The sequence below is a fragment of the Falco naumanni genome, chromosome 8, assembly GCF_017639655.2.
Source record: "Falco naumanni isolate bFalNau1 chromosome 8, bFalNau1.pat, whole genome shotgun sequence".
In the NCBI taxonomy this organism is placed as follows: domain Eukaryota; kingdom Metazoa; phylum Chordata; class Aves; order Falconiformes; family Falconidae; genus Falco; species Falco naumanni.
This window is the reverse complement of record NC_054061.1, coordinates 28,104,670-28,129,193: the sequence shown is the minus strand read 5'-3', so window position 1 is coordinate 28,129,193 and position 24,524 is coordinate 28,104,670.

Genomic DNA, 24,524 nt, shown 5'->3' with positions numbered 1-24,524 from the left:
GACATTTCTTTTAGCTGTCAAGTGTTTTTTATTATTAGATTCAGGTTCTTTTTCTAGCAAACTTTACCTTTCCATCTCTTTCTGGTATGAAACCTCCTAGAGCATGCCTGGGTGTTGCTCAGGTTTCGTGCAGCCTTATGTGATCATCCCTTTCAGCGACACGAATCAAGCAAAGGAAGAGAACAACCTAGTGCACATCCTCCTTTGGGCAAACAGCATCATTCTGTACTAGTGTAGTTCAGGACAAACATTTACTTGTTAATACTGCATTAATACTTATCCACCGTGAGGAAAAATAGGAGATTCTTTTTCCTTTGTTTCTTTTCATAGGCAAATATTTTATCGAGCAGATGGATCTCTGATACTCCAGTATCAGAGAAGATACGTAAAATCTAATATCCCTGGCTTCCTTGTTCATGCTGATATAAGCCTATTTTTCCCCACAGTTTTGAAGCCTTGCATGACGTGCAAGATGAGAAAGGTGTGGAACATGGCAGATGCGCGGTTTTTTTGTCTCATGACTACATCTGGGAAGAGCAACTGAAGTAAAAAGATGGTACAAGAAAAACATACTCTTGCCTAGATCTCAAAATGCCTTTGTTTGACAGTTTAGGTTTGTTCTGTTCTTAAGTTTTATTTTTAATAAAATAAAAAGAATAAACTGAGAAATGGTGAGAAATTAATTGAACTGCTTGTTGTTTGGTGTGCAGTCACTGGGGGAGCCCCATGAGTGTCACACCTTGGAGACTGCCTCTGTTTTCGGGGACTTCTAGGGCTGGTTGTTCTTTGCTGGTAGGTATCTGGGTGGGGAGGTCAACAATTGCTGAACTGCCCGTTTGGGGTGAATTTCTGATACTGGAAATTACCACCAACATCCAAATTCACAGAGAAATCTCTCTTTTATCTCTAAATCAGGCGCTTTTCATCATTGCCTACCCCATTCTTTTGTTGTCTGAATTTTTATGGGCTGTATGTTGGCTCTGTTGAGAGAACAGCATTTCCTACATTATGAAACATTTTCACACAGGGCAGCTTAGCCTTGTGTGATTTCCTTGTGGATTTTGCTTTTCCCATTTTGTTCTACAAAAGCAGGCAGCAGATGCAGCTTCCAAAAGGTATGGTTCGCAATGTTTGCTAACCTGACTTGAGAGAGGGAAACAGTTAATTTGGACATGCTAATTTAGATGATCTTTTTACCAGACCTTGTGGGAAGACAATGAATTACTTGCAGATATTAAAGTCTCAAAAATGCGACTGAGATGCTACTTTAATAGAAGTCAGAACTTATAAATATTCCATGTGCCTGGGAACGTATATTGCATTTCTACAATTTTCATACTGCTATTATCTATTTTTATTATGAGCTTCATTCTATCAGCAGCTCTGATAACTTCAGTAAAAAAGTTTATTTAAGAAAACAAATTCAAAAAGGTTTTCATTGTAGACTAAGTGCATTTTTGGACTGTCAGTCATTCTTATTTCCAGTCAAGATTTATTGCCTGTTTGTCACTTGTACTCTACAGATTATACTTATCAGTAAACAAAGACCTGTCTTTTATTATAGCTTATGTATGTCAAGGATGATTTTTTACTTACCTTCAACATCAGACAAGCCAATTTCTGAATATCCTGCCCCTCTGGTTTGTCAGTTCACCTGATGACATGACGCCCCTATTGTCATTGTTGAGGGTCTAGCTATATTAAGTATTATGTTAGCGTCCAGTTCATGGATCTGTGACTGAAGATACAAATGTGAACAAATTGTAATGAGTGGGTTGGTTCTTACAAGTTCCTAAGGCTTAAGAGATGGCTTGGGGTCCAACTTAAACTCAAAATTAAGAAAACTAGTTGTTTTCAGAGTTTCAAGAATTCTTCAGTCTGCTAAACTATGTGTTAGGGAGGGAAACTAAACAGAGACATAATTTAACTCTTTTATAAAAATAGATCCAAGTTCTTTCTACTTACATGTCTACGTTGGTTAGAGCAGTTGTACAGTAAGGAGGAGGTATTTGCATGGGGCCACATCCTTCATACGCATTTCAGTTGTACTAAATAAATAAAACATCCATTACTAATGTCTCAGCAGGATGATCTTTCACCTTTTCACTCTAGTCTCCGGGAAGCCATTGTAGTTCCAGTTCCAGTCATGCTCTTCTAATTTTTGAAAAGGTTAACACAGTTTTATCTTTAATAGCTGCTTGATCATTGCAGAAGCTAACAAGTCATGTTGGAAACATTAGTCAGGGAGACAGGGGAATATATCTCGATGTCTCACACAATTATAAGGAGAGTTATTCTGCTGTTATCACTACATTACCATAGCTGGTATTGAAATTACATATTTATTAGGGAAGAGAACAAGAGGTTCAAGAAGCTTTGGGTGCCTGCCAGCAGTGGAGTATTTGCCTTTCTCTCCTCCATCTGGTCATCTGCCTGTCCAAACTATCTTCTTGTGAAAATAGTCAGGCTATTGTTGCTCTCTTATGTTCAAGGATCCCATGCTGGCACTTTCATTACAGGGTAGCACCATGTTCACAGTCATTGTGATTTGATTAAATGGCACGGAGCTGTTAAGTAGATAGCCAAGTAAAACAGGGCTGTTTTTTTTTTTTAAATGCACCTAACTAAACGTATGCACCTCTGTGTAAATTTTCCTTGATAAATTAATTGAAATTCAATTTTTTTACTCATTTAAAAAAGTAATCCGGACATTTCCCCCATGTCTTCTCTCTGACCATGTCCAGCAGAGCTCCTTTCACCAGGAACAAGTAAAATCCCTCCATGTCTTCTCCTTTACATTGCACCTTCCCTGGATGTTCTGGTCAGTCGGGATGCATAGCAATGGCTTGGAAAATCAGATGCTGACACTTCTTCCCTGCTTCCCCAGCTCAGCTTTCAAGGGCAGGCTCCAGCGCGGCGTGGTGGTAATGCAAGGTCAGCTTTGCTTTGCTCTCGCCTCCCCCCCAGTGTAGAGAACAGATACCGAGGTGCAGGCAACACTTGGGTGCATCCACTTATACAGCATCCCAACAGAGAATGCTTTGCTGACCCGGACTGCCTCCTGTGTTCAGCACCTGCCTATGCTGAAAGACAAGCCTGAGTTAAGCTCTATAAATAGAGATAAACTGAAAAATACCCCAAAACTGCTGTGATCAAATCTGTTACTTACAGCCTTGTACCTTGTTTACGGTACATCTCTTGGTGTTACGCTTCCTGATTCCACCTGCACTCGAGTGTGCCACACACAGAGACATCGCTTCTGCACTGCAGCTGGAAAACCTTGCCAAAATCACACTCAGCAGCAAACGTTGATGAAGTCTTTGTGGCTTGGATGTTGCATAATTTAATGGCCACGCACAACTAGAAAGAGTTTTTCTGCTTTATAAAGTAGTTAGGACACCAACAGAATACACTTGGGTAAGCAGGTTGCATCTCTAATATGTTGAACTCCTTGAAAGAGCAGAGACGCTTGAAATGGCCTGAAAAGGAAACAAAATAAATACACGAGGGAGAGAAGCTGGAGGAGGAGCTGGGAGAAGCACCACTGCCAATGCTCTTTTGGCTACCCTCGGATTAGAAATGATACATTTTACACTGTACAGATTAGGTATCAGGAGCTGAAGTGACATAAAAACTGGAGTCATGGGTGAGGTCAAGGAACATAAGCAAAATCAGCTGCCTTTCATGTGTTTTCAACCACAAATCCAACCTCTTTCCAACAATCTGGATTAGGAAAAGTTACAATTCTTCCCCTGGTGTATGTAGCCATGGGCTATGGGAGAAGGGTAGGTGGATGCGCCTATGTTTAAGTTGCACTTTCCCTTGAAGATAAAACCTATATTGACCTGGAGGTTAGCATGCTGATCTAATAATGTTATCTGGCAGTAGTCTACAACTATGGTTTATTTCTAATATTGTGATGCATTTCTTCACTTGTTCTAGTTCATAAGATATTTTGCAAAGAAAGACTACAAACAAGACAATATTCATTCTTATTACAAAATACATTATTATACTACTTTTATATATTACATATGTACACATACATCTCTATATATAATATATCTATAGCAATATCTATGTTAGTAGTCATAAATAGATATCAACACTGATATCTATATATATCTCAAGATGGATATTTGTAAAAAGATTTCATGTTTAAGGAATGAGTACTCTAAGTAAAATATAACTAGCAATATCTTTGAAGAAAACTGCAGATGTTAACAAGGTTGCTTAGGTAACTTGATACAGAAGTAAGAGAAAGAGTTTCTTATATGTAAAATGCAGTGATTTAGTGAAGGCACACGCTGCAAGTGGAGCACAAAGAAATTATACTCAGTGCAATAAGGTCACCATTTACCAACACATAACTACATCTTAGCTGAGTACAGGTTAATATTGCAGCATCTTTGATAACAATTCTCACTAAAAATAGTGTTTTGTTAACAGTATTTGCAGCCAATTTCACATCGAACTACAATCAGATTGCATTTAAAGTATTTTAGTGGGTTAGCGTTACTTCTGGACCATGCTAGTCAGTCACTGTAATTGCCTAAAGATTCCATATTACTTTTAAATGGGAAAAACAAAGACTAATGAAGGTATACAATTAGAGTGATCATAGCTAATGCTTAAATAAGGATGTGAATTGCATCTGTGGAGCTGTTCTGGATTCTTTGATGTCCTGGGTTTAATGACACTTAGCTGAAACTTAAGAGCAGAAGCTTAAAAGAAATTAAATGTTCCTCATCTAGAGCTGATGATTGAGTTTGCACAACAGCTTAAAAAGATTAAAATTCCAGCTGAAAGCCCAGTAATTTATTATAGTGCAATTATTGTAATAACATTTTGCTCTTTACCATCTGAAAATATTTTGAAATTAAAAAAAAAATCTATACAAGAGGTAAGAGGCAGAAATATAATTCTTTAGCTCACACAGTTTCAGGAGATGTTTCTGACCTGAGCTATGGGTATGCACTTGGGGTGAACCCTGAGATCCTGTCTTGTGGCCATCTCCTGGTATGCAGGGTGAGAACCAGGAGTTCCCAAGCCGACCTACAGCAGGGAGGGTGCTCAGGACATGGAGAACATCTTGAAGATGGCAGAAGTTTCTTCACTAAAACTTGTTAGATCAATACCACTAGCTGGGAGGGAAACGCTTTGGACTGAGATATTTGGAGGCAAGTCTGTAATGATTCTGGGCAGTCTTTGCAGCAAAAAGAAGAGCCACACCAGAGTCCAGAGAAAAGAAGGTATAAGTGATTTTTGAAGCTAAAACATAATTTCATTGAAAATAATATTATTTATTTATTTATTTTAGCTACAGCACTCTTCATTTAGTTTATTTACGCTGTTTGCACTCACATATTTTGTAATGTTGGATTTCTCTGCTGCTTAATGTAAACACTGGGCAACGTCTCGGTTATTTTATCAAGAGTGTCATACTGAAAATGAACGTGTCAACATGAATAAACCTGGAAAAATTCAAAATAATTGGACAAGTAGCTTCTATTGCAGCCTCCAGTTGACTAAACTAATAGTAAGTGAGAATGCCATGATATAAATATTGAGACGCATGGTGCAGAAAACACATAAGAAGCTAAATGATGACTAGTTTATTTAATTATGGGAACCGAAGGAGGTGCAGCAAGCATTGCTTCTCACGTAGGCTTGTGGGCCTTGGTAGCGGACCAGTAATGTCTGTTGTTCTGTCTTTCCACGGGGCTGTGGGGGAGGTGCATTCCCGAGGTGGGGTTGTATCCCGGGTACCTTTGGCACTGCCTGATCAAAGAAGGCTCAACTAGCACCCAGCACCTTCGGTCTGGTTTTGCAAGGAGAACACACTTTCCAACAGTTTATTTCTATTTTCTGGTTTTCTATTTCTGGCGTGTTTTACCCATCACTGTAATGCTCAAGGACTTCAAAGCACAAAAACTTCAGGCACCTTTTTATGCTTTCTAACCTTAACAACAATGCCACTTCCTTAGAAAAGAAGGTACAGAATTAATCATATCGGTGACCTTTAACTACAGCGTCTGTAACATCCCTGGTACCATGGCCCATGGTGCTGTGAGCATCAGTGGAGAATTAATGAAAATCTGACATCAAATTACAACAGTGAAATAAAACCTGGCTCCAGAAAAAGGAAAATGGAGCAATGTTGACTGAAACAGCTGCTATGACTTGTGACAGGCCTTGGCCATAATCCACCACCTAAACCCATATGTGTGTCCACAGAGTTTAATGCTGGTAAGACAAAATACAAACCCCAGCCTGCAGAATCCAAAAGAACAAATAGGGTAAGTTAAATAAGAGGCTACTTCTGCCTTTCCCCCCAGGGGCTGTTGGTAAAAAAGCACTGGAGTCATTTGGAACTTCTACTGGAGAGCAAAACCAGTCCTGAGCAGCTCATAGCCTGAGAAGAGCATCTCAAAAACTATCTGCAGCTACCAAGGCTGTCATTAAAAGGGCTCCTTCAACCTGTCAATTTACAAAAAAACAGGACATAGGAACAAACTTCCAACAGATGTAGCTGTCATTTAAGATTAAAGCAAAGAGCTGGTGGTACAAAACCTTACGATGTGTGCAATCACACTTGTTTCTACCAAAGCAAAAGTAGCAATGTCTCTTAAAATATTGCAGTTAAAAATAAAAGAACAAAGTGCACTAACAGGAAATAAATCGAGACACTGAGTAGAAGAGCTCCACAATGTGTCCACACACGCATCCTATAAGCACCTCAAAGCCCTGTCCTCAAGGACCAATAATCCCTCCAAGAAATCATTTACTTTCCTTTTCACAAAGCATGCTGAAACATGAAGTCCTAAATTCTCCTTCTGTCAAGAGGAACACATACTTGCTCTAAAAGTGAGAGAAATGGGGAACAGGAATGGTTAACACACCCCGTGGCATTATGTGGTGTCGAGCCTGGGCAGAAGGAGAGCTGCTGGAGTCCCTGGCCCGGGATCAAGTGCTTGGAAAAGAAGCAGAGAAGATAGTTGTTTTAGGAAAATAGCACCGTTTCAAACCCATTCAAGCAGCCATCCTACCTAACAAAAATTAGTCATGCTTCCAAAACTAAGCCTTCTGCTCACCTGGAAATAAAGCATTCTTCCCATATGAATCTGCACCATGTCCAAACACCACACATATCAAAGGAGTAAATGGTACATCACCGGGGCCGCCTTCAGCTTCTCAAAACCAGAGAGGATTGGTGAATAGGCTGTCACACACACAAAGTGGGCATAATTGCTTTCAGGTGAAAGAAGCTCATGGTCATATCCAAAATTCACTTGTAATCAAGTAGAAGCAAGCCATCTATACATAGAGGGGGAAAAAAAAACCAAACAAAAATCTTCATGGAAATGTATCTACACTCTTGGGTATTTTCCTTAAATAATAAAGAAGAAAACAATAACTTTTTGGTTGCATTTGTATTTCAGAAATTATCTCTTTCCTCTTCTACATACGTGGCTTTAAACCATCCTTTGTTGTTTTACCTAATACCTAAATTAGATTGTCTTACCTAATACCTTAACACTTGCAGACAAAGGGTATAATTTTCAAATTACTGCTTCTGCCACACACATTAGAATTCCTTCCCGAGTGAGTGAAATTCTAATTTTTAAGAGCCTATCCCATCATCTGTATTTTAAAAACCACCTTGGCTAATCACTGACAAGCTGCACAGTACAAGAAATCGGTTGAGTGCATACTTTTAAAAAGTACTACACAATCAAACCATTTAAACAAGCATTTTATATGTCTTAGGACAAAACCAAACCTCTGTCAATAAAATTACAAGACATATCGCAAACTACAGCGGATGCTTTATTGAATTCTTTAACTATATTACTCTATTAGCATCGGTTTGTGTCACTGTAACACTTCAGGTGAAACTTTCTTAAATGAACACCAGATAAAAGGATAGACCTGTTGCAGCAACAGATTTACTGTTATGGATTTAAGAGGTCTCCACTGTATTCACATTACTTTATTACCATTTAGCACATTCTAATTAAAAATAAAAAGACTTCTTCCCTTTGCCTTCTTCCCTTGTGCATTTTGAAGTGATTTAATTCTAAAGAGAAAGAGCAAATGACAGATCAAAAGAAAATGTTAGACTATAAATTACCTGCTTCTCTGGACGTATGGACTATTCATTAAGTATGAGGTTGAATGCTAGTTAAATTCCTCGCCTGTCAGATATGCTAATTCACCCAAGCCATTTTACACATCATGTAAGACATTCCCATGCCATGATTTAGGGAACTGCTTCTCAGACAGAAGCTCCAGTTCCTAGAGGCTCTCCAGCCACACCTATGCTGGAACAGCAATGTCTGGCTCTGCTTACTGGGCAGGGGTCACCTCTGCTTTTACTTGCAAAGAACGGAGCCAAGGGCTTTGCTGGGGGGCCCTGTGCCCAGGCAGGTGCAGACAGGCTGTCCCTACAGGCGTGCCAGCACCAGGACCACCTCAGGCTGCACCAAACACAAAGTCCTGCTCTCAGGACAGCAAAGCATCCTTCCTGTGAGTCTGTCCTTGGGGAATGGCTCATGGGAAGAGAGGTGCAACAAAGGCATCTAAAGCACATCTGCCAGGGCTACAGCCAGGAGCCCTGTGAGCCTAGATCCCATCGACATGTGTGTAGCATCAGGGAGGCAAGCTCTGGCAGGGGTCTGCTCTACCATTGCTATTAAAAACCTGAAATAACTTCATTAGCATTGGATCACATCCAAGAAGGTAAGCAATCTCAGCAGGGAAGATAGCCAAAAAAATTGCTAGGAGTAGAAATGAGAGGGGTACGGATTTGTCTTTCTCTTGGGAAGACTCAAGTCTACCTGTAGGGAAGTGGCACTAGTCAGATGCTGGACAACCCCATCTCCAAAAGTGTCCAAACCTTTACTGCCAGCCTGTGCCAGCAGTGTTTGTGTTTTATACTGGTAAGGCAGGGAAACTGCATGCAAACAGAAACAGGGCTGCATAAAACCCTGCTTTGCTGGCAGCTTAGAAGTAAGTTAATGGGAGAGTGGGTAACCCCTGCCTTTTGGTACCTTGGGAATGGTTTGAGGTTAAAAATAAACACAGAGCTTTGCTGGACATACAAAGCTGCAAAGTACCTCCATTAATGCTACATTTTATCATTTAATTTTAAAAAGCCCCACAGAACTTGCAATATTTATGCAAAATTTGCAGTATGGTAAAATTGTCGTTATTCATGGATCAGAGTCCTGAATGCTTGTTGCTGGATTTTTATTATTTTTTTTAAAATGTTTATGATTTAAAAATAAGAAGCCAATTTGCACTGGATAGATCCTAGCAAATCCCTGCCAGGATCAGCTCAGCCTTCTCAGCGGAGTGGAGTGAATGCAATTTAGCATTCCCCAGCCATCCTTAGCACTTCCCAGGCTTCTTTTCATCAGAGACTTGCCAAACCATTTTGAACTGCTTGCTTTTTTCTGACTTAGATAAACATCCTGTAGGAAATTAGATTAATACTAGTTCACAATGGAAAACATTTATGACCCTGTTTCATTATTACTACTTGGATCATCATTCACATCATGAATAAAGATGTGGGGTATTGGTCCTGAAAATACATTATGCTGCTAAAAGGCTGCGTTGTTTAAAGCTACCTTTGCCTTGCTGGAAGGGAAGAGGTGGTGCTGAGGCAGGCTGACTCAAAAAGCTGCTGCTGTTGTCAAAGGGAGCCACTACAGTGAACTTCCAAGAAGCAAACAGCCTCTCCAAAAGGTGCACGAGCTGGCACTGGTGTCTGAGCAGGTCTGCTGTGTCCCTTGGGTTGCTGGTGTGGAGCTGGCTTCAGCCAGGCATGCTTCACTTAACAAGGAGCAGGGGGTGAGTGAACGCAATTAAGGATGTAAGATCAGGGCCAAAGGCAATCTCACTCCTCACCCTCTCTCTGGAAGTTCCAGCACTGAGTGGCACTGGCTAAGAAATGAGGGACATTGCCTCGGACTAGAAAATTTTGCTTTCAGGTCCTTTATAGCATACCTGAGTCTCAGGTTAAAATTTTCCCCAGCCTTTAGATAAGGACGGATTAAGGAAGCTGATGTTTAATCACAGGTTGACATTGCACAGCGGCATGGGTTTTGCTGGGTAAGTTTCCAAACTGAGGAGCACACAATGAAAATTTATTTGGGGTAGGAAGTTTGCCAAGAGGAAATTCACTTCTCTGATAGAAGAGAAATTGCCTGTGTATGTCGAACCACTTCAGTCATTTGGGATATACTGAAGAACAGGACATCCAGTTTTAACTGGATATGCATGTCAGAGAGTAGATTTTAATTACTATGCAGAAATTTGGTTATAGACGCTGGGGTTCTCACCGTCATTTTTATGAAAAGCACCACTGATGAACGATGTTGTGGCAGGAGTCACCAGGCAATTTTGTTAATGACAGTCTTAAAGGTTGTGTTTGTTTTGTTTTGTTTTGTTTTGTTTTGTTTTTTCTGAGAGAAGGCAGAGCAGAATTTTTGCCTGCAAAAAACAGACAAAAATTGTTCTTTGTTCTCCTAAAGAGCTGTCCTTTGAGAGGAATTGTCAGATAGTGGAGAATTTGTCCTTTCATTTTATTCTCCATCTTTCAAAGCAGTTCCCAGGATAGCATAGCTTTCTGGGAACTGAACCGTGGTACATGGGTTAAAGTTTTCAGAAGAATGGATTATGGATTGCCTGCATATGACTTTTTCCTATTACCAGATTTATGTGTATATGTACAAAGTAAGTTAAACTCAGACTATAGTCAGACTCTGCTTCACTGATTTCTCCTCCCCGAGAGCTACTCTTGGAGCCTCTAAGGGCAATTCCAGCCCTCAGATGTACATAACTTATTAGAATGACATTGAAAATCTGGCCAATTAGTGAAAGCATAAATCTGAATTTAAATCTCCACTTCTGAAGATTTTTGGTTACTGGCACTGATTGTGTTCGCTCTTGCTTTATCATACCCTGAGAAGGAAATCGTGCAGTGGGTTTGCATGGATTTATTTGTACATAATTATTATTGTGTCTCATTGGCAGCGGGTACAGAAGATTTACAGTGGTTGGAAAGATGAGGGGAGGAGCTCACAGTTCATACTTCAGTAGGCAGAGCTGCTAAACTTAAAATGCAAGCTACGTACCCGTAAACATGAAATATGAGGATGAAGAAGTGATTTAAATTTATGAATAGAGAATAATGTTCTCCCGCTCTAAAACTCTCTTACCAGTTGCTGTAGCTAATGACAGAATGGTTTGTGAATTTACTTTGTGACTAAAATACAGATTTAACCAATTCTGAGCTTTTAGAACATCAGAGTTGGATGGCACGCAATAAGATGTAATTGTCAATTATCGCAATATATCCATAAAGACAGAGTCATTAAACAGCAGTGAAACTGCAGATGGTTTGAAAGGTATCTAAACGTTTCTAAATTTAGCCCAATTAAAATAATAGACCAGTGTAAAAAACAGTGCTTTAAGCAGTCTGGAGGGGAAAAAAACGAGACTAGTGATGTAGTAGTCTGTGTTCTAAATAAAGCTCTAAAGATTCAGAGACAAGAGACCTTAATTGAAGTCCATTAAAATCAATAGAGGAATAAAAAACAGACAGAAATAGAACAGGAAGGAAAACACACCAAGGGAGTTTCAAAGTACTGATTGTGCCATGAGAATTTCAAAATACTGAATGCCCACCTGTAATTCCTACTGAATTAACAAAAGCTATTGATAATCAAGAACTCAGGAAATCTTGGAAATCTGTCTGCTGCCGAATTTTGGCAGGAAGCCCCGCTCTAAGACATTATTCCATCGACCTCGCTCAGCCTGTGATTTCATCCCTGTCCCTCTGTTTTTCTTTTTTACAAGGTGCGGACTATAAATAAGTCATAATGCTGCATCACTCTCTTTCTGCAGTGCAAAATTCTTCGATCTGCTGCATTTGCTTCATCTGAAAGGGCAGAAAAAAAGTATTTATGTCTATCCTTAGGCTTGTAACTAAGTACCCTGCGAGCACCCAATATCCCTGAAAATATCGCTGTCATTCAGAGAATGCTTGTTTCCAGCCTGTCCTTCTGTTCCTCGTGGCTATGAGGATCCTGAGGAGCCTCGCTGGGGTACGGGAAATATATAACAGCAGTACTAACCTTTGTGTTCTGAATCCATGAGCCAGGCTTCAACAGCAAAAGATTTCCTTTCATTTGTGTTTTCCATCTGCTTTTTCAGCTTCAAGTGCCATTTTCAAGATTTTCTTCCCATCTATGAAGAATGCCATTTTTCCCATTCAGGGGAATCTCTCTAATAAAGATCACGATTCTAAGTGCTGAAGCTTTAAGGAAACATTAAGTAGCATGAGATTTATACAATATAATTAAATGCATTTTTATTGGTATATGTTAGAGAAAATTTTCCATTATTTGCCTGACTCTTCTCTCTATCTAAATAACATAAACCAAAAAAAAATATCTACAGCATCCCCACATAGTAATCATCTGCATTTACAGTGCTCTGATACCCAGTTGACCCATTAGTGATTACCACTACAGCCAGATAGTGCTTCTTTCAAGAAGAACATCATATTTGATCATAAACTGCGGAGTACATATAATTTAAATATGCTACATTGGCCAGATTAACCAGTCCTTCCTCCTACAATGTAAGTAGTCTCATTTATTTCAGTATAGCATGGAATTAAGCTAAGAAAAAAATAAAAGAGAGAATGGGCCAGTTTAATAGCCAGGAGGTTGCACCAGCCTGCACCACCCTTTCTGCTTCACTCAAGGCAGGCTGCTGTGATAATTTTAACTCTGCCCGGTCAACGATGATGCAAAATGTGGGCCAAATGCTGTACACCTTGTTCACGCCAGCAGTCCCGCTGAACCCCAGCATTTATAGCCACTTCTGCACTCCATCAGCCGGATGCCATGAAATGGAGTAGGATAGCCCATTAATTTCTTTTAGTGCAGGACTGGCAAACCGATGAGTGCACCGATTGATGTGCTGAATAGGGGGCTGGGAGGTTAGAAATGCACCTGATACTGAATCTTTTCAAAACAGCTCCAGTGAAAACCATCATTAATCAATAAACAGCAAAATGTACTTTTCAGAGGAATATTTTCCAACAAGAAATCAGCCACTGAAATGGCCGTCATAGGTAACATAGAAAAAGCTGGAAGTTTTCCCATTTCAAGTAAGATGTTTGCATAAATTAGCTAATAAACAAAAGAAACAAGATTATTTGGCAGCCAACCTTAAAAAAGATTTTAGGCTCATCAAGCGAAGAGATGATGTGTTACTGAGACTATGAGTGCATCTCTGGCTCAGAATTTCCTTTGCTTTTATATGATAGACTAATTAATTCCCATTTATGTTTAAGTAAATGATTCTTTGCAGCGTTCACTAAGTTCTTATAGGGTAAACATAAACAAAATTTATAGATAACTCTAAACCCAAGTCCTTGGGCTGCTGAGAGGACTGTCTTGAGATTTCAGCCTTCAATTTCTAACTTCTTAAAAAGTCCACAGTAAGTAATGATGCTCAGTATATCAGCCTGATACTGCCTCTGCACATTAGTGCTGGTTAGATGATGTCCATAACTCTTGCAATGCTGAAACCCACAGTAAAAACAAGTACCATCATGAGGCTTTTCTTCCTCAATAAAAATGTTTCCTTAAGTGAAGACCTATAAGCCTATATCAAAAGAACTTGTCTAACTAAATAGCCATTTGCTCAGCGCACTTTGGGGAGCAGAAAGGAGCAGAAAGGCACAAGTTTCAGTGGTCTGAGCTGCTCCTCTGGCTTGCTTTTCTCACCCCAATCGTGGGAGACATTTGCTAAATTGACACGGGCACTTGTACCCGCGTGGCAGCCTGACGAAGCAATCTGGCATTCCAAAATGCCAACAGGACTGAAGTTCACCTTAGAATCATTCTTGTAAATGCTCAGGTTTTCAGTTCCTAAAATGCTAAAGATTAAAGGAAATCTTTAGGCAAGGACATACAAAATATTTATTAAACAAACCCCATGATTATTCAACTTTGCAACTACAATTGGCTAGTAATTGCATACTGCCCTTGCCTTGGGCCAGTATTGGTGTGAGTAAAGTGAGCGTGCATGTGACTAATGCGCACTGCACCGGTGTAAGAAATCTGCTTAAGAAACAAAACTAGGCAGGTGTTGAAAAGAAACAAGCAGACAAACAAAACTGCATTTTCATTTAGAAAAGGAATTTTAAAAAGGAAATGGGAAACAGGTTCTGAAAGAACATTTGTTCTTAGCAGATAGGCAGGCATTTTGAGAGAATATCCAGAGTACAAGGGCATTAAAATAGAAATGGAGCAATTTAATGAAAAGAACAAAACATTTCAAGAGCCCTGGAGTACATGTTTTACATAATGAAGAAAGAAAAAGGAGGAAAAGAATGATTTTTAAATACAGTTTTCAGTAGTAACTATCTTCAAGTCTCTAATCAAAAAACAAAGCCTTTATGCAAAGCACAGCAATTACAACTATCAAATACCATATGTGTTTGCTTTTTTCTTTCTTTCCTTTCCTTTCCTTTCCTTTCTTTTGTTTTTTACCTTTCTTTCTTTCTTTCTTTCTTTCTTCCTTTCTTTCTTTCTTCTGTCTTACTTGGTTTCTTCTCTCTTGCATATACACATTATCTTTTTTTAATAACTTTTCCAGTGCTTGTTCTTTTTTTTTTCAGTAAGTTATTTCTAGAAAACTTTAACAAATGTTTGAAGTGGAAGATGACATACTGAAAACATGCAAAAAAGCACTCTTCTTGTTGATTCCTTAAAGTGTGTAACACAACAACTTTCTAAAAGTGTGTTTTGAGTTTTGACTGTGAATAATTCTCTTTAGGGACTGATTAGGTAACATCACCGCAATGAAACAGTGTGCTTTCTTACCTAAACTATATTTTGTAGACACAAGGATGTCTTGCAGAGGGCTTTGGTACCAAAGGGCTTTGACATCAGAGTTCTGGTGACAAGACAAAATAGGAAATTATGTAGGTGAAAAATCAGCTATTTGTAGCTGGGCTCCATGTGCTGGGACTGCACACTCTGAAACAGGGTCTACGTTTGCATCACCCTCGACAGCAATGCCATTATATAGGAGATGTCTAATAATATAAATAAGCCCATATTCAACCACTTGGCAACAACGATCACAACCAATTGTTTCAACATCACACACAGTGTATAGCCCTACAGAAAAAGTCTGGGTAGCTTTAAATCGTTATTCCTTAGAGTGTTTTAGTTTGTTGCTTGGTCACTGTCATTATCTCTCTTTTTTTTTTAAAAAAAAAAGGTTTACATAATTTATCATTATAAACAGTTGGGAATGAACTGCCTACATCAGAAGAAAAGGGAAAAAAAAAAAAAAAGAAAAAAAAGGGCAAATAAGGCAGAAATCATTGATTTCTTTGGTCCCCCAAACTTAGTTAGAACACTAAAATCATAAAAACACAAGGAACTTTTATAAAAATGTTTATCACTGCCCGATTTGGTTAAGCAAAACACAAACACAAGAAAAGTGGATGGAAGCAGAAAACCTGCTGTTGTGCAATATACAGTATAATGAAACACAGACATATTTCAGTTTTCTCTCTTTTCCATCCAATACCATCATTTGTGAAATAAAACATCTTGCGAGACACATCTCAATGTCATGATACCAACCAGATTTTCTATAGAAGACAACCTGGGACACTGCAACGTCCTTACCTGAAAACAGTTCCTGTTTTCTGCCATTGCCAGGGCAGATGAGCTTTTTGATAGACGCAGTAGTTCCTAAGAACACCACTAATCTCGTTAACAATCTGAAGCCTCCAAATTTATTAATGCCCATTGACATAATTTTCTTTTCAAGTGAAACCTTAGTAATATTTTAAAAGGCTGCACTGAGCTTTTAAAAAAACACTTCTGAGGACTAATTGTACTCTGTCCTGTCTGTAGCTAAGTCTTCCGAGCTGTTCATTTTCATGGAGATATGCATTAGAGAGAAAATTAAATGTTTTAGATTGAGCATGAAGATTGTTAGATTGCAAATAATAAACCAAATGTGAGTGCCTGAGTAAACTAAATTATTGGGATTTTCAGGCTCACCTACAAAAGTGTTTCTTTTATTACTAGTTCTATTGCTTCTAGTAATTCAGGATTTAACCAGAAAGAAAATAAATCCATTCATTGGGAAAAAAAATCCTGTAGAATTAATTTAAAACAGAGCTTAAATGTTTTGGGTTTTTTTTTCAGCAAGATACTTGGTATAATGCATTTTTACTACAAAAGCATTGGTCTGTATCTGGGGAAAGACTTTAAAAAATAATTATTATATTGCTTCAGTATTTCCTCAGGAGGCCTCCTCTTTTCCAGTTCTTTTATGATATATAAAGCCCCCAAAAGAGAATCACTTACGACAGAAAAAATTAGAAGCCATTTTCTTTCAGCTTCTGTGGACTATGCTTTAAGTACGAGTTGCCTCTATTTTTCACCCAGGAACCATTTTCACTCCGTTATCAATACTGACAATTTTACTGGTTTAGGAAAGATATGATTGGTTTTGACAGGTCATTGCAAGGGGTGCACCAAATCGTGCACGGCTCCCAGGCTCTCTGCTCTCATTCCCGTCCCAGAACATTAAATCTCTGCTTTTCTAGCAGGTCAGATGCCATCGTCTTCTCCCAAGGAGATCAATTTCCTCGATGCCAGTAAATGAACGAATGAAGACACTGCTGTGTCAAAAATCATTGTTGGATACCAGTAGTTCACACTAACAAGAGGAAAGAAGCCAGTGAGTGATTCCTACGGTTAACCTTCACACATACACAGATGGGCCTGAGCAAAAGAAAATGCCATGTAGAGCAAAGCCGTAAAGGCAATATCAGAAAGACAAATGTTCCTGATGGAAAATGATCTCTCACCACCAGGTCGTTGGTTCAAACCCATTCAAAAACTGCAAGAACGAGAAAGGTTAAAGGATTGAAGTTACTGAGAGACCAAGGCTTTAAAAGAGTTTCACTGTCCTCTCTGTGTACTTAAAAAAGAAAAGATAAATAAGCCGCAATACCTAAGAGTACCTGGTTAAAATGTCAATGAAACATCAAGAATATCCTTTTAAAACTACAGTAAAAGAGAGTTAATACATTTCTCATATTCTCAGGTAACCACTTCTACTGATAAATATGGCCACATTATCACAGAAAATAAGGGAGACAGAAGCTGAGTGGGAAAATGAATACTGCTCAGAGTAACAATAATATGTAGAAAGTGGGGCTAATAATAAATAAAAATAAGATGTGATACCGATGCATGCTTCAGAAGATGACCTGAGAATTGAATAGAGAGGGGAGCGGTAGATGTAAATCAAAGATATAAAAATAATATATACTGCAAGGTCACCCGGCCAGCACATCAATTGCTCCTCACACTTGAGCACCCTCGCTGAAACATCCAAACCCCATTGGCACTGAGGCTGGAGTAGAGAAGACTACTAGAGACTGTCTAGGAAAAGTATTAGTCTGAGAAATATTAAAGCCTTTCGGATACACCACTGAGAATATGCATGAAAAAAAAACCTGCACAGGTACCCGCTCAGAATGCTTTCTTTAGAGGAAATCCCAGGAATTAAAATATCGTGCTTTTCAGGCTCTTTCTCTGCTACCCATTCAGTGTTAACACTATCTGCAGCATTCAAAATATCTTTACTTGTGCAGTAGGTTATAATATTGTCTTTTCAAAAGACTGGGGCTGCTACATTTTCTGTACTGCTGTGACTGCCTTTTAGTAAAAGTATTATGGAAGCACCTTTATTATCTCAGAGAAATATTCATTATGCTCTAGGCTCGCATAACCTGGGTGACGTCTATAAACTGCGCCAGTGTGAGTGGCACAGGTCATGGCACATATCTTAAGAAAGAAATAAAGTGACTAATTATACTTAAATAGCTGAGTCTACATGACTGGGAAGCAGGAACCCTACTGACTTTTGTTTTGGTGCTTTTGGAAATTCTGCCTTTTATGGCATTTATAAATGTTGCCACTTAATTGTTTGGAAGAGGAATGAGAAAGAATAAACTTCAAGTCAGATGTTAGTTAACCGATTAATGTCCTTCTGGAAGACATGAAGTTGGTAGAAAATTAAGCTGACATAGGGACCTGTGCGTAACAATACCTACCCAGCTTTTTTCTTTTCCTAATGTTAAATAATATGTGTTCCCCGCATGCAGTAATCTATTCCACTATTCACCATGTTGAAAAATATTAATTTATACCTCTTTTTTCCATTAGAATGAGATTTTAATGTTGAATCTTGAGTTTTGATGCATGGCTTATTGGATGGCTGGCAAAACCCCGCAGGATAACGAGCATTCACAAGTACGAGGAAGCAGAACCGAGCTTTCTAGGCAGTGCGGTGAGTGTTGTGCCCTGATGAATGCATTTTCTTGTCCGCATGCAAAAACTACTGCACCATTTTCTCACGCTGAGTTTCTGTTAGAATTCAGGAGCAAATGCGGAAAAGTCATTGACAAGTTTCTCCCAGCACAGAAAGTTAATTTAATTTGCTAGTAGACTGGTTTTCATGCAACAGCACCATGACATCTGACATGGTATGCTTTCTTCTGCGAATTAAACTGTTTTCACCAACTCTTACACAACAATTTGCTTCACTCTCCTTAATGGTCGAGTTGCCAAACGAGATAAAGGAAAATACTCTCATATCCCTTTAAAACATCTGGGAATAATTAACCTCTAAAATAAACTTTTGCTCTACTTTTGGAGGAATCATTAAGTAATAATGGAAACAATAGACTTCTTAATTAAAACTTCACTGGGGAGGCAATTCTGGTATTTGCTGATCTTGTCAGATGCCTTGACAGCATTTCCCAGTTTTGCTGGCATTTTACTATTTTTTCTGCCTGACCTTCACTGACCTCTAGCTTTATTTTGGGAGTCTTGATGTTGTGTTGACAAAGATGTTCCCAGTAAACTGAGTTTTTGTCTCACTTGCAGATGTTTTCTGGCTGCCAATGTCACCTTGTGCTCTCCAAGTGCATGTTGCTCACTGCTTTTCTTATCTCAAAGTGGCAGATCAGGGAGCAGAAAGGGAAACATCCAGCCTTTAAATTTTGCTTTGGGCATTGTCTCTCTGCTTGTATTTTCTCAGGCACCACCTGAGGTCCTGAGTTCTCCAGGAGCAAGCCAGATTTTTGAAGGCATTTCCACTCTGTTTCAAAGGAATGGTCCCTTGAAATCTGGACCACCATTACTGACCACCTTACCCTCTGTTCAGGGACTGGCAGGTACAAAACAGTGCTTTGAGGGAATCAACCTATGAAGGATGTGCTGGGAAAAGGACCAGTAGAAGAAACACCAACATCAGCAACTCTAGATTTTATCTCCTTTTGAATAGTCTGTACAAGAACATGGGAAAAGTAGAGTGAAATGTAGAGAAAAGAGGTGGAGCAGTATGTTGACATGTCAGAGCAATGGAGCATGATGAGTTTATGAAGGCTGTGTTAGACAAGTGTAATGCTTGAAATGCAGGAAAGAAAGCTGCTGGAGGACATCACAAAAAGAGTGGTCCAAGCTGGGCCTTCTATATTTAGAACTTCTATATTTAGAAGTTAGTGAGGGTGGAAAGACATTGATAGGTTACCAATGCCTCAAAGAGAGAAAACTAGATACCAGGAGCCGAAACAAGAGCAGCTCACACATACTCCCCAAAGGGAAAATAAAGAGAACTTGCCTTCCACAGGGCACTGGGACAGCAGAAAGACAAATCTGTGCCAGACCATGTCATGTTCCCACCATCTGCAAAGGAACAATGATAAAGGCAATAAATACAAGTATCTGTTAGTGGCTTAGCTCTCCTGAAAATGCTACTGCTGATTTTTTCAAGTCTGGTAGGCAAGTTCAGAGGCAAAGTCAGAAACAAAGGAGGCAACTCAGGTGTGGTACAACTAGATCTTCATCCCCTATCCAAGAAAAAAATATAAGACAGAACCTTATAAACTCCAGGTGGGGAAGCTGCAGCCTTGGTTAGACAGGTAGATCAGGTTGCCATCATAAAAGGATCTTAGGAAATGGCTAAAAAGTGTATCTTGAGATTTTTATGAAAAGTGAGTTATACATAATCAATAATTGTCTGGATGTGCAGGAAAGCTTGGCTGTGAAAAATACGAAGGAAACAACTGTTCACCATATTACAAAACCTAGTTTCTTAAAATCAATGTATACTTATCTGTTCTATCTTCTTCATGCAACTATCGAAAAATTTCAGTTCCAACTTGTCCTTTGCACCTACAGTAAAAATTAAAAATAAACTTGTGTTATCGTCTTCTACCACCTGTTTAAAGAATGACATTTGATTTTTATATAATAAATAAAAATCCATAAATAATATATCTGGAGTTTTAAAATTTCATTTAAGAAAAAAATATTTTTTTACTAGGAAATCACCGTTTTCAAGCACCAGGGCCTTAAATTTCTGACCAGGTGGTATTAATGGGAATCACATTGGATTCCTGCCAGACATTACATGAAAAATATGGTCCTAAGTGTCTTCATTAAAATTATGAAAACAGTGCAGTTCAGCTAAATCTAAAAAACTTACCCCTAAGTAATTTTGCCATGACTCTCCATTACAGTGCATTGGTTTAAAGCACACATTGAACCCAGGCCAAATCAATATTTGATTTAAAAAGGGAGAACGGTGAGTTTAGTAAAACTCTAGAGGTGTCAGCATCTGTACACGTCTGTTTTCCAATAACCATGCATTGCAATAACAGAATTTCTACCCTCAGCTGTCACTGGGAAAACATTTGGTTGGCATTTTCTGCAGGCACAAAAACAAGCCCGATGAAGAATGCCTTAACATAAAGCCTGCAAATCCAGCTGAGGCCCACAACTGTATGAGGGTCATTTGAAAAGCAGAATAAATAAGTGACCATCTTCTGACTCTGACCAGTTTGTTTCTTAACTCACATAATTTGAGAAGTGCCAAGTTTTCTCTTCCAAATCTCCCATCATCAAAAGTGTACCTAGCAGTGTCTGACCTAATCCTCCCACAAGTGGATTTCCACTGAGTTTAGCAAAATGTTTGATGCTCCCTATTTTAATCTTTTCTTTACGGTATGAGCTTTTAGGATGGATTCCTGAGGATACGGCAGAAAGATTTGCATTATGTGTTTTTTAGCCTATTCCAATATCTATGAAATCTCACTCCAATATCACCAGATGAAATTTTATTTTTATGCCTTTTCCAGTAATATTAATAAATATTAACATTATGTTAATGCATAATTAAAATATTAACGTTAAATTAATGTTAAATAGCTAGATGCTTTCTAGGCTGAACTACACTTGCAGCCTTTGGCACTGTTGCTACGTAACAGCCATCGACGCCTGGGAATACTCGGAAGAGTTCAATTTTTCTTACTAATTTCTCCCTTACACATTTGCTGCTCCCAGGCTCACTCTGTGGCCTGTTGGGGAAATACTCTCCTTTCTGGACATACATGTTGCAGTGCTGTGTCCATGGAAACTGGAGTCCCAAACAGGCAAGAAAAACACAACATCAGTTTTTGCCTCCTCCAAGACCTAGTACTTAGCCCCAAATCATCTTCTGCACCTTCCTTATCTTCCAGATAATTGTTTGTTTCAAACTATTTATTTTTTTTCCTGGAATGGTTTAGTTTTCATCTTAGTTTTCAACTATTTTTAAAGGTATAAAGATTGATTACATTCTCCCCCTTTCTTTTTAGCTGCCATTTGTCACTGTTGTGAAAAACATCAAAATGAAGGCTACTTCTATTAAATGGGAAACACTATAATTCCCATGCAATTTGTCCTTGTATAAGAAAAAAAAAGAAGAAATAGCCTTTCCTCCATGGCTAGATTTGATTTCCCCACATAAATCCACACCTTTCACACACCCCACCCACACATCATTTCATACATGCTGCCAAGTTAGTGAAATGCCACAGACAGCAAGCAAAAATTTTAGAAACAATTGCATCTATCTTGCGAATGGCACCCTCTGATTAGCTTTCTTACAATCAATCACACTGATATCTGATTCACAAAAGCTCAATTATGCCTCTGTAAAGGCAATTAGATGGAGACTTTAAAAGAACAGATTAAAAGGTTTGACTACTTGGTGAGAGTAATTTAAAAATATTAAAAGGAAATTACTTTTTAATTTTATGTATTCATCTATTTATAAGTTAATGAAATTAATGAGGCAAGAAATGAAATGGAAATTCCACAACTTTGCATTTCTATACTTAGTTTGTTTGCCAGGAGCAGTCCCAGACAACTCATATTTACTACCAATCTACAGCTAAAAAAAATAAATAGCCTAATTGCAAGAGTTCTTCTATTACATATTTTGCCTCTTTTCTCTCATATAATCTGCAAATATCCCAAATAGCTCCCTGAAGGAGTCTCTGCTGGCCAGCAGGAAGCTGAAACCCTACTGTAAAAGTGTATAAAGTGACCCTGGAAAAATCAAGCATTTCTATTAAGGTTGTTCTTTCCCTTCTGCAAACAATATCTGCTCAGCTTTCTGTGTCAACATAACTTTGAAATAAGTCAATTGAGGAACTGAAAGCTGCGGCCTCGGAGCTGTGAAAAAAAATAAAAAATAAAAAAAGCAGTTTTTAGAAGATATGTGTGTACTTGAAGTGTTTTCTTTCTGCCACTACAGATGGGGAAAGATACGCTTGTTTCTTTTGTCTTAGCTGGGAAAAGTCAGCAAAATCAAATATAAGAAAGGGCTTAAACTCAACCTGCGGTTCCTTTGCAAGTACTGGACACCCGTGCTTTTAATCAAGCACCCAAGTGAAAGATTAATTCTGGTGGCTGATTAGACCAGGTACTGTAACGAGGTAGCTAGGGAGCATCTCCTGCTGCTGACATCTTCTTGAGCATTTTCAGTCTATGGCTGGTTCTTGGTAGGCTGCTGTCCTTAACCCTTTTCCTTAAAAAATAAAAGATCATCATTCCCCATGCCAGCTCTGGGACATACTAATACATACAAGGAATTAATAGATTCTCAGAGACACAGACTGGGCTATGTTGTTTAGAGCTGGTTTTGCTGGAAGCAGGATCACATCTCTGGATTAAGGTGGGTTGTGCTGGAGAAAGGAGGCTCCAAATGGGCAGTACACAAAGTTGTTGGTTGTTTAGGCCCTAAAAGCCGTCAGCAGGGAGAGCAAAGACAGACTGAGGGAATAAAAACCGTCCGTGCTGAAATGAAGCAGAAGTGGGAACCACATCTCTTGAAAATTCTCCCCCTAGATGTCAGGAAAGTTAGTAAATACAACCTTATCAAAGTAGGTATTAATATTTGATAAAGATCTGATTTGGGGTGAACAGGATAGACACAAGAAACTTGGGTTTTTTTGATAAGGAAACTATGACAGTTCCTGTAAAAGCTGACGTGTATCACAGAACGGTGGAGGCTGGGCAGGAACGCTGGGCTTCCCGTCTATGTCCTTAACCTCTAAACAAGTCAATAATCCAGTCGGAGCCCTGGTGTGGTGTGTCTTAACCCATTTAATATCGAACGTGTATGTTAGTAGTTGTAGAATGTAATTCAGAAGTGGAAAAACACTGGACTTCTCAAAACTCTTCCAACTCATCTCCTGAACAGTTTGGAAGAACAGCAAGTCTGACACTACTGCTCATGAAACTGGGGGGAGTCACTTGGTTGAATCCTAAGCTCCTTTGGGAACACCCTTAGAAGGAACGGGAAGGGGAACAAGCAAAGCATCAAAATCTGAATGATCATATTTATAATAAAAGGGAGTCAGTACAATTATTCTGGGAAAGTGACATCAGTAGCCTTTAGTTCTTGTGAGGAACAAAAGGAATAGATAACTTTTGAGAAAAGTAGGAAAAACCACATCATTAGGGCTGGTGTCCCAAGCTAATATAACACTAACTCAGAACATATTTTACTTTTACTGGAAGCTGCGAAATGCTTAATTAAAAAGATCATGTTGGCAAGAAGTCTTTTTATTAGTTATATCTAATCACAAGCAATTACTGTAGCATTAAACAGGTAATATACCAAAAGTGTCATTTATCGTTATGAGAGTCTATGTAGTTTAAAGCTCTGTTTAATAATGCCAACAATGGTGATAATAACAATAATGGACAAAATATTAGCAGGAAGCTTGTGAGACCATTTTCCCTCTTGTCCTTCCCAAAAGAAATCTTCCTGCCAATTTTGGACATCAAATTGCACTGCTAGGAATCAGCCAGATCAACAGTCACCAAGCTGCAGCGTTTGGGTCTCCCCCCACCAAATATGAATGTTTCCAAGCTTCTCTATATCAAAATGAGGTGGGTGAGCAACTCCCTTTTGCTCTGAACCAGGTTTCCTTGCTGGGCACTTGTTGTCGGTCCCTTGTCCTTGGAAACCAGGATGCAACATGGGCTCTTGCAGGGCTTCCTGTAAAAGCATCTTTCCTAGGACCCAGACCCAGGAACCCTTTTTACATTCATATCTTT